Raw genomic sequence first — 8,990 nt, 5'->3', positions numbered from 1 at the left:
TCAAATTGAAAAGTCTTATTTTCGAGATGTATATTGAATTATTAGAGCTTGATAAACACCATTTTTTGTGATCAGGGCTTCATGAAGGTCATCGCCCCCACTAGAATCGCTATAAGGTAAACAATTCGACCAAACGGTTGAAGTAAATTAGAGAGTTATTAGTTATAAATGAAAACAACACTTCTAAGGATGTTTCGACTTTTGATTTAGATATTGGGGTGTACCATTCAATTTTTGGGTCTCAGGATCTCATACCTACATGAAATCCACATTACTCTCATTTACGACAAGGTATGAAAAGTCATGCTTTTACTCCTTTTTTATGAACCTTATGGGTTTGGTCGTTTCGATTATAAGGAAAACAATTTTACATTTCTTATGAGTATGACCTAATTTTGATACACCTTATGACAATGATGAATTAAAAATTAGATAATGGGTTAAAGAACCCTAGTACGGTTGAGATTTTCGCATAACAAATTACTAAGAATTTTTCAGTCTTATTTCATTTTTTTTTAATCAGAAATCAATTCCATGGTTTAGAATACATATTGAAGTATGATAAATAAATTTTGGAAAATGGTTGTATATCAATAGGATCTTGTGATACAATATTAGGTTTGGATTCTTTGATTAAAATGAAAATAATGATAAAGAGGAGACTGAGAAAGTGGAAGTGGAGACAAAGAAGATTGGATAGAGGATTCAAGGTGAAAAGTTGATGAACGCTGAGTGGATTACATTGGTGGAGAAATGTGGGAAGCATAAAAGTAAAAGGAAAATCAATTTGGGTAATTCCTTTCACATATTCTTCCATTATTATGGAAAATTGACGAACATATGAGAGTAAATTGAGATTCCCATGATTCATTCCACCCATTAAAGATGGTTTCTATGATTATGCAATCATGTTTAGTAAAACCATCAATTTTGGTAACTCTTTTGATAGTCTCTTCCATTATTATGGCAAATTGATGAGCATATGAGAGTAAAACTGTGATTCCTATGATTCATTCGAGCGATTGAAGATGGTTTATATAATAATATCCATAAGTTATCATGTTCAATAAATAAACCCCTTAATTTGGGCAACTCTTTTGATATTCTCTTCCATTTTTAAGGCAAATTGATTAACATGTGAATGTAACTGGAGATATTATAATCCATTCAAGTGTACTATTTTAAATTGTTGTCTTTCTTTTTTATTTATTTATGATTTTTGTTCTTCGTGATTACACGATATGTGTATGTCTATGGATTTCCAAGAACAAATGGATTAACACATAACATGTTGAATGGAATTTATAATATTTGGAAACATGCTGAAGTAGTTAGGTTTAAGTGCATGGGTCTACCAATTGAGATATAAAAAAAAAAATATTCGCTTTGTCCCAAAATTATTGTCCATGTTTGACTTTTTAAGTCTCTTTTGTTCAACTTTGACCTTAAATAATTTACTTTTTGTTATATAAGTTTTTATGCAAGATATATGAATAGATTGTTTTTTAAATGTATTTTCATTGTTATAAGTTTCATCAAAAATTATATAACACAAATAAGGTTATTTATGGTCTAAGTTAACATGGAAAGACTTAAAAAGTTAAACGTGGACAATAATTTTGGGACGTATGGAGTATTGATTTTGTGATTAGACTATTCGGATTAGGTTCTTCCTGCCTTTTTCGTCTTCCACTCTTCATCTGCCATCTACTTCGGGCCCTTTCCAAGAAACGATTGGTATTTCTCAAGCACCAGGTCTGATTCTACAACATAGCAAACACATTGCTTCTTTTTAACAAATAAAACTAGCATTTTCTTCACTAATTTGTTTCATTTTTCAGCCATTTGCAGTTTCCGGTAGGGTTTTGAGATCCAAAGATATATGGTTGCTATATCTCTTTAAAAATTAAAGTATATTGCTATTAATTATTAACTTAATATTGATGTCTCATTTTCTATGCAATTTTTACAGGGTATCTACCTTTTAATAATGGAAACCTACATGTGATTTACCATAAGGTAAAAGTGCATAAAGTTATAATCTTTATTGATTCTTTAATGTGTAATGAATTGGGGTTTTCCAATATTTGCAAAGGAGATTTGCGTATGCATATATAGATGACTCAAGGAGCAAAGAGTCTTATAAAGACAATTCTAGATCCAAACCCTAAAACAAGGAGGCAAATATTAGAGTTGTTATTGTTTAAATAACATTATATTACTACAAAACCTAGTGAAGATGAAGTTCTGTCGATACATGAGATTGTAAGAAATAAAATGATACCTTTTTCCAAATGTTTTTCTTTTGAAAATAAGATATGCTTTGGGGTAAGTGATGATTACATGTGCATGGAATTATGTTGTTTCTAAAGGTGTCAGGGGAATTGAATGTAACATCCTGAAATTCAAGGTCAAAATTTTCATTTTAATTAAGTTTTTATATAAACCAACAGTATAAAAACATTCATAATAATATTTCATGTCAAAACCAAAGTGCCAATAATCAATACATATTATCATAAAACCATATCAAAGTGTAATCCCAAAGATCTCATGTGCGGAAAACATAGTGTGATGCGGTGCTATCAAGTTGGCTCCTTTGCTTTGAAAACGAGCACCTGAAACCAAAACTGTAAAGCGTAAGAACGAAGATTAGTTAGTTCCCCCATCGTACCACATACCATACAGTAACATACATAGTCAAGCATATCTAGGTGCCGGCCTCCTCTTATGTCTATTTCAACCAGATAGATGCCTAGCATATCTGGATGCTGGCCTCCCCTTCGGTCTTTTTCAATCGGATAACTGGCTAGCATATCTGGGTGCTAGCCTCCCATTCGGCCTGTTTCAATCGAATAATTGCCTAACATATCTGGGTGTTGGCTATCATAACAGATAGCAACATACCAGATAATTATCACGAAGACAATCATCTCTACTATAACTCTTAGTAGTAGGACGGCCTTGGTGCCTTATACCCACTTATACTAGAAGGTAACTCACCTCACACTGCTGAAGTCCCGCATACACAACCCTAACTGCTGGATGACAGATTCCCGAACTGTCAATATCAAAACATCACCCAATTAATAATTGGGTTCCAACAAAAAAAATCATAAGTCCAAGATTGGGGTAAAAGGTTTGCTTTACCTCTATCTTAGCTTGATTCAACTCAAGGCCCAATCAAAAGGCCTAAAAGTTAAACTATGAATCAAAGCCCAACATATGACATACTTTTCCAAATTAGGCCTAAACCGTTACCTGGTCTTATTCCAAGGCCCAACCATTTAGTCCAGTCCAAACATTTGGCATTTTTAATGGCTCAATATCTTCTAATCATAAAGGCCCAGTTATGGCCCATCTATGACCTAATTTTCCAAATTGACTCCAAACCCCTTACATGGCCTTACCCTAAAGCCCATTAAATTGTTCTAGTCCATATGCTTAATTTTGGATGGCCCATTAATAGCCCAATCACCAAATCTCAATAGAAAGGTCCAACATAAAGCCCAAGTGAAACTAGGATTTTCACATAAAATGACGATTAAGGTTAAGTATTTCTCACTTAACCCATTAAAGACTTAATCCATTAATTCCATTACTTTACTAGATCAGTCATATGGTGTGATTGGGTGTAATTCACAATTCCATTCCAATGGCCCAAATATGGGTCCGATAAGTCCAACGCCCATATATCCAAAATAGGGTTTTCACCCAATTCTAACCCAAAAGGCCCAATACCAAGTCCTTAGATAAATTAGGGTTTATTAGACCCATTAGAGCTTTATTAGGCCTATTAGGGTTTTAGTCCATTTGTCCAAACATCCCAACGAATCAAAAGACAACAAGCACACCACCACCCAATACGGCGGCTTGTGGCGGCATGAGGCAGCACCCACCACCTCACGGTGGTGGTTTTGAGTTTTCTTTTAATTATTATTGCCACTATTACAATTTTACAATGAAATAAACCAAAATAAACACACACACTCAAAATAATCACACACACATAACCACCCTTGTGGTGGCCGATGGTGGTAGGTGGTGGTGGCTTGCTTGGTTTTCCAGCCCCAAACAACACGCATACACACACTTCACATTGCAATAGGCGATGACAGAATCATAGAGAGGCGATAGTGGCGGTGATTTTGCGATGACAACCACCACCTCACGGTGGTGGCGACATTGTCTCTTGGTCTTCTACACAGTAACAGGTCCACACACGCGAGTGCCCGCTGGAAATGCGTCTAACCACCGCCACCCTTGCGGTGGTGCATGGCAATCGAAGAGAAGGGTGATGGAACGGTAATCCACGAATTGAAATGGAAGGCGCTTCAAAGGCAAGGCAACAGTCGGCGGAATAAATAGAAGAAGACGAAGAAGAGTGATTGAGAACAGCTACAGTAGTTGTGGTAACGGTCTCGTCCGTCGTCGGGGTCACAATCGGTCATCGGTGGTTCGGTGGTAATGAAACAGTAGCGATGAATGTCCTCGTCGGCAGATGGGATGGACGCGGTGGTTCGATGGTGGAGACGACAGCGTTGGGGTGGGAGGGGTAGGGTGGTGCGACATCGGGGATTGAAGGATTGAGAGTGGCGGCTGCTCCTTCATCCGCTAGGGTTAGTGTTATGTACAACTAAATACCCGACACCCTTAAGCATATTACCATAATGTCACAAATAGTCTCTCCCTTTACCTTTTCTTTCAAAGCCAGCCCATATTTTACCCTTTTAACCCCATCATTAAAAATCCATTACAATCTAGGTATAATATTTACCAATTACACCCCTGCTTCCATATTTCCTCTCAAATTCGATCCCTAATTTACCAAACAACCCCTTAGCCCCAAAATCTCTTCAAATGAAGTCCCATAAGTTACCATTTAGTCCCTGCCTTCATAAATACTGACAAAACTAATCTGTAACTTACACTTTTAACCACCGACTTCTAAATTATGCCAATTAACTCCTCGAAATCACACCTTGCTATATAATTATAAATTTTAGGGCTACTATTCATTCATTAATTTGTTTATGTATTTATTAAATAAACGAGGTGTTACAACTCTCCCCCACTTAAATTAGATTTCGTCATTGAAATCATTCCTTACCATTTCTTATGCCAAACCACTCAAGTAACATGGCCACAATCCTAGGTACACCCTAGCCTTAAGGCAAACCAACTCATCCCTTATCGAACTCTGAAAACCAAAAATGAATGAATTCCTTGCAACAAAATCACATCTACTACGTCTGAAATCTGCAGTCTCGAGGTGGTCTGACTCCCTGACAGATCACTCATACTGAAGCAGTATCGTTGAACCCAATCCACTTATCCCTCAACTTCTGATAACTCGAGGCTCCCACTATAAACATGATCACCAACCTAAGTATCCCTATTGGTCACTTATACTTGGCTAAGGCTCAGATAATCCCGTTTTGAGTGACTTAGCACAACCCAAACAATATTTTACTCTGTCCGTACTTACAACCCAAAACACTAATACTACCCAAAAAACTGAAATTGTATGAAACAATGAGCTTCCTGAAATAGCGTGCTGCAACATGGCTGCTTTCCAAGATCTACCGAGACCTCCCTGGTCTCAATTCGTTCGCAAATCATCTAAAATACTGGGTTCTGGCCCGGCTGCAGAGCCAAAGGACTCCCTACTTAGTCGCCTCACACGACTTCTGAATGAAATCCTTCTCTAGAATCAGTTACCATTAGTTATAATGCCATAACGACTCTAATAACTTTCTGATCTAACCGATCGGGTCCATTCGTCGAATCCTGCCATCATCAAATCCAAGACTAAAAGTGATTGCTACCAAACCAATGGTAGCCTTATCTCACACATCCTTAAGCAGTCCATTGCTTCCCTGATGTCATAACTATAGTGACGTTCCTACAGTCTTATCACTAGCTTAACCAGATCTAATCCCTCTGGGGAAATCCATAAGCCATTCCGTGGATTTCCATATCTTCACTACTACACTCGAACTGGTAGGTACTACTATTCTTTCCGCATCAAAACAACGTGCTCATGCTATCTACTAACCTAGTGAATGTAACGACTACATCCACAGACTTACAACAGTCTAGCACTATCTACCAACCCTTATGAATGCTATGTCCACACCCACATACTTACAACACTTCCTACACTACCCTATTGATAGTGAATGTTATGGCTACACCCGCAGTCTTACAACACTCTCCATACTATCTGACCGCTAGTGAATGCTACAACTACCCCCGCAGTCTTACAACACTTTCCATACTACCTGATTGCTAGTGGATGATATAGTTACCCACGTAGTCTTACAACACTTTCCATATTGGTCGAACATGCACTCGACCTAACACACAACAGAACTTGAGTCCTAACTGGAGCTCTAACCTGGTTCTCGAAACCTGTTGTCTGAGGGTCTCGAAGGCTGACTGCTGCTCAGGCCCCCAACAGAAGGCCACCGACTTCTTGGTCAGTCGAGTCAAAGGAACCATAATCTTGGAGAAGTCCCATATAAATCTCCGGTAATAACCCACTAGACCCAAGAAACTCCGAATCTCAGTTGGAGACCTCGAAATCTCCCACTACATCACAGCCTCTATCTTGGCCGAATCGACCAGAATACCCTTCTGGTTGACAAGGTGCCCAAGAGATTGCACCTCGCGCAACCAGAACTCATATTTTGAGAAATTTACAAAAAGTCTCTCCCCCACTTAGATTTGACTAAGTCTTCACGGTACGTGAGAATTGAAGGATTCCCAATCCTTCTTACTTCCTAATAGTCCACTCCCAACAATCTGAGCTTACCAATGCTAACGATCAGTTATCATCAGAACCTTAAGATCGCCCATCCTCTGAAATCTTGAAGAGTACTCTTGAAATCTGATCCAGTCTGACACCTCAGTCCATCTCCCATGCTGTTAATTGAAGGCCTTAATATTCACTCTAGCTGACGAATCCTCGTTCCCACCCCCAATCTCACAGCACTATTAAACTCTAACCGAACACAACCCATGCTAGAAGTGAAATTCTCTTGAACATCCAATGACCGAACACCCATGCTTCTAAAACTCGCAACGGACTCCACTATCTTCATGCTACTAGTCCTTCCCTAGCAATGGTAGTTCCTTAAACTCCAAACTTCATCCATAGACAATTGTCGACCATACCTGAACCATAATAGAACCACTGAATGCTGACTTCACTGGAGAACTATCACTCTAACCCTGACTGAATATCCTCTAAATAATATCCCACATAGATCCCGAAAAAGATCCGGAATGATAACGATACACGTAGAACCCACTCCGCAAGACGCATCCCTCCGTGGGTTGATCAAGGACTTTTCGGCATGCAGGATGGTATATAACAATCCTTGATAACGCTAACAATGGAAGAGAACTGGCCCAAGATCTAACTTGTCCAAACTCAATCAAAATTCCAAAGTGATACGTATTCTTAACATCCATCTAGCAGCAGTAGAATATGATATACCCGCAACATCTGGAGGAATCTTGGTCACCTTTTGCTGACATGACCAACCTCGCTACCATGTAGCATCCTAAACCTTTGGAGCGACAAACTCCATTGTGCACTTTCTTGTACGTGTTGCCCTGACTCCAGCCATGCTGGTCTTTCACCCTGATGATCAGAAGTCATGGGTCTCTTCCCGAGACCCTCTACTATACGCACTTGACACAACCCTCTATTCTTAAAGTGCTCCAAATTGATCTCGCATCCTTAGACTTAAAAGTCATATCCTCCTAGGTCTGAAACCTTGTTATGCTCGCTAGCTCACTTGCCAATGATTAAGCTGCAACAACTGTAACATCCTATGTCCCCAAACCAAGTCACAAACTCCTCCCCGAAGCTTCTCAAATTCTCCAAGACTCTCAACGGTTCGATTATAGATCCCGTGCTTTCAGTAGTACGGGTCTAATACTACTTTCCACACCTATCCATACTTTCCTTAACAATCCTCCTGAATCCTCCAAGTCACTTCCTCAAACTGGTACACCCAAGTCTCTTTAGACCTCACTACTAACCCACTGAAACTATCATAGGCTTTCCTAGGTTCCCGAACTCACCCAGTCCTCAGTTGTTGAAAGATTCCTAGCAATGTCAACTAGCTACCTCATGAATATATCCACATGCAACAGAGATCAAATAATCCTTTTTAGTAAGAGACCCATCCCTAGTGTGATGCGTTGCGATCAAGCAGACTCCTTTCCTTTGAAAACGAGTACCTGAAACCAAAACTATAAACCGTAAGCATGAAGATTAGTGAGTTCCCGATCATATCACATACCATACAGTAACATACATAGCCAAGCATATATGGGTGTCAGCCTCCCCTTCGGTCTATTTCAATCGGATAGCAACTTAGCATATCTGGGTGTTGGCCTCCCCTTCAGTCACTTTCAACCGGATAACTACCTAGCATATCTGGGTGTTGGCCTCCCTTTCGGTTTGTTTCAACCGGATAACTGCCTAGCATATCTGGGCATTGGCCTCCCCTTCGATCTGTTTCACCCAGATAACTACCTATCATATATGGGTGCCGGCCTCTCCTTCGGTCTGTTTCAACCGAATAACGGGGACTATCTCACCCCTACCACTACCACATAATATCATAACACATATATCATAATCCATCTATCATAATTGGGTACTAACTACCCCGTCGTTCCTTTCGACTGGTACTGGGGTCTATCCTACCCCTCCTATCACATATCACATAACATAATAACATACTAACACATAATCATAACAAATAGCAACATACAAGATAATTATCACAAACATAATTATCTCTACTATAACTCTTACTAGTGGGTCGGCCTTGGTGCCTTATACCCACTTATAGTGGAAGGTAAGTCACCTCACACTGCTGAAGTCCCACAGACACAACCCCAACTGCTGGATGACAGATTCCCGAACTGTCAATATCAAAACATCACCCAATTAATAATTAGGTTCC

The sequence above is a fragment of the Lactuca saligna genome, chromosome 9, assembly GCF_052625555.1.
Source record: "Lactuca saligna cultivar CGN05327 chromosome 9, ASM5262555v1, whole genome shotgun sequence".
NCBI lineage: Eukaryota > Viridiplantae > Streptophyta > Magnoliopsida > Asterales > Asteraceae > Lactuca > Lactuca saligna.
Note: the sequence above shows the minus strand (reverse complement) of the source record.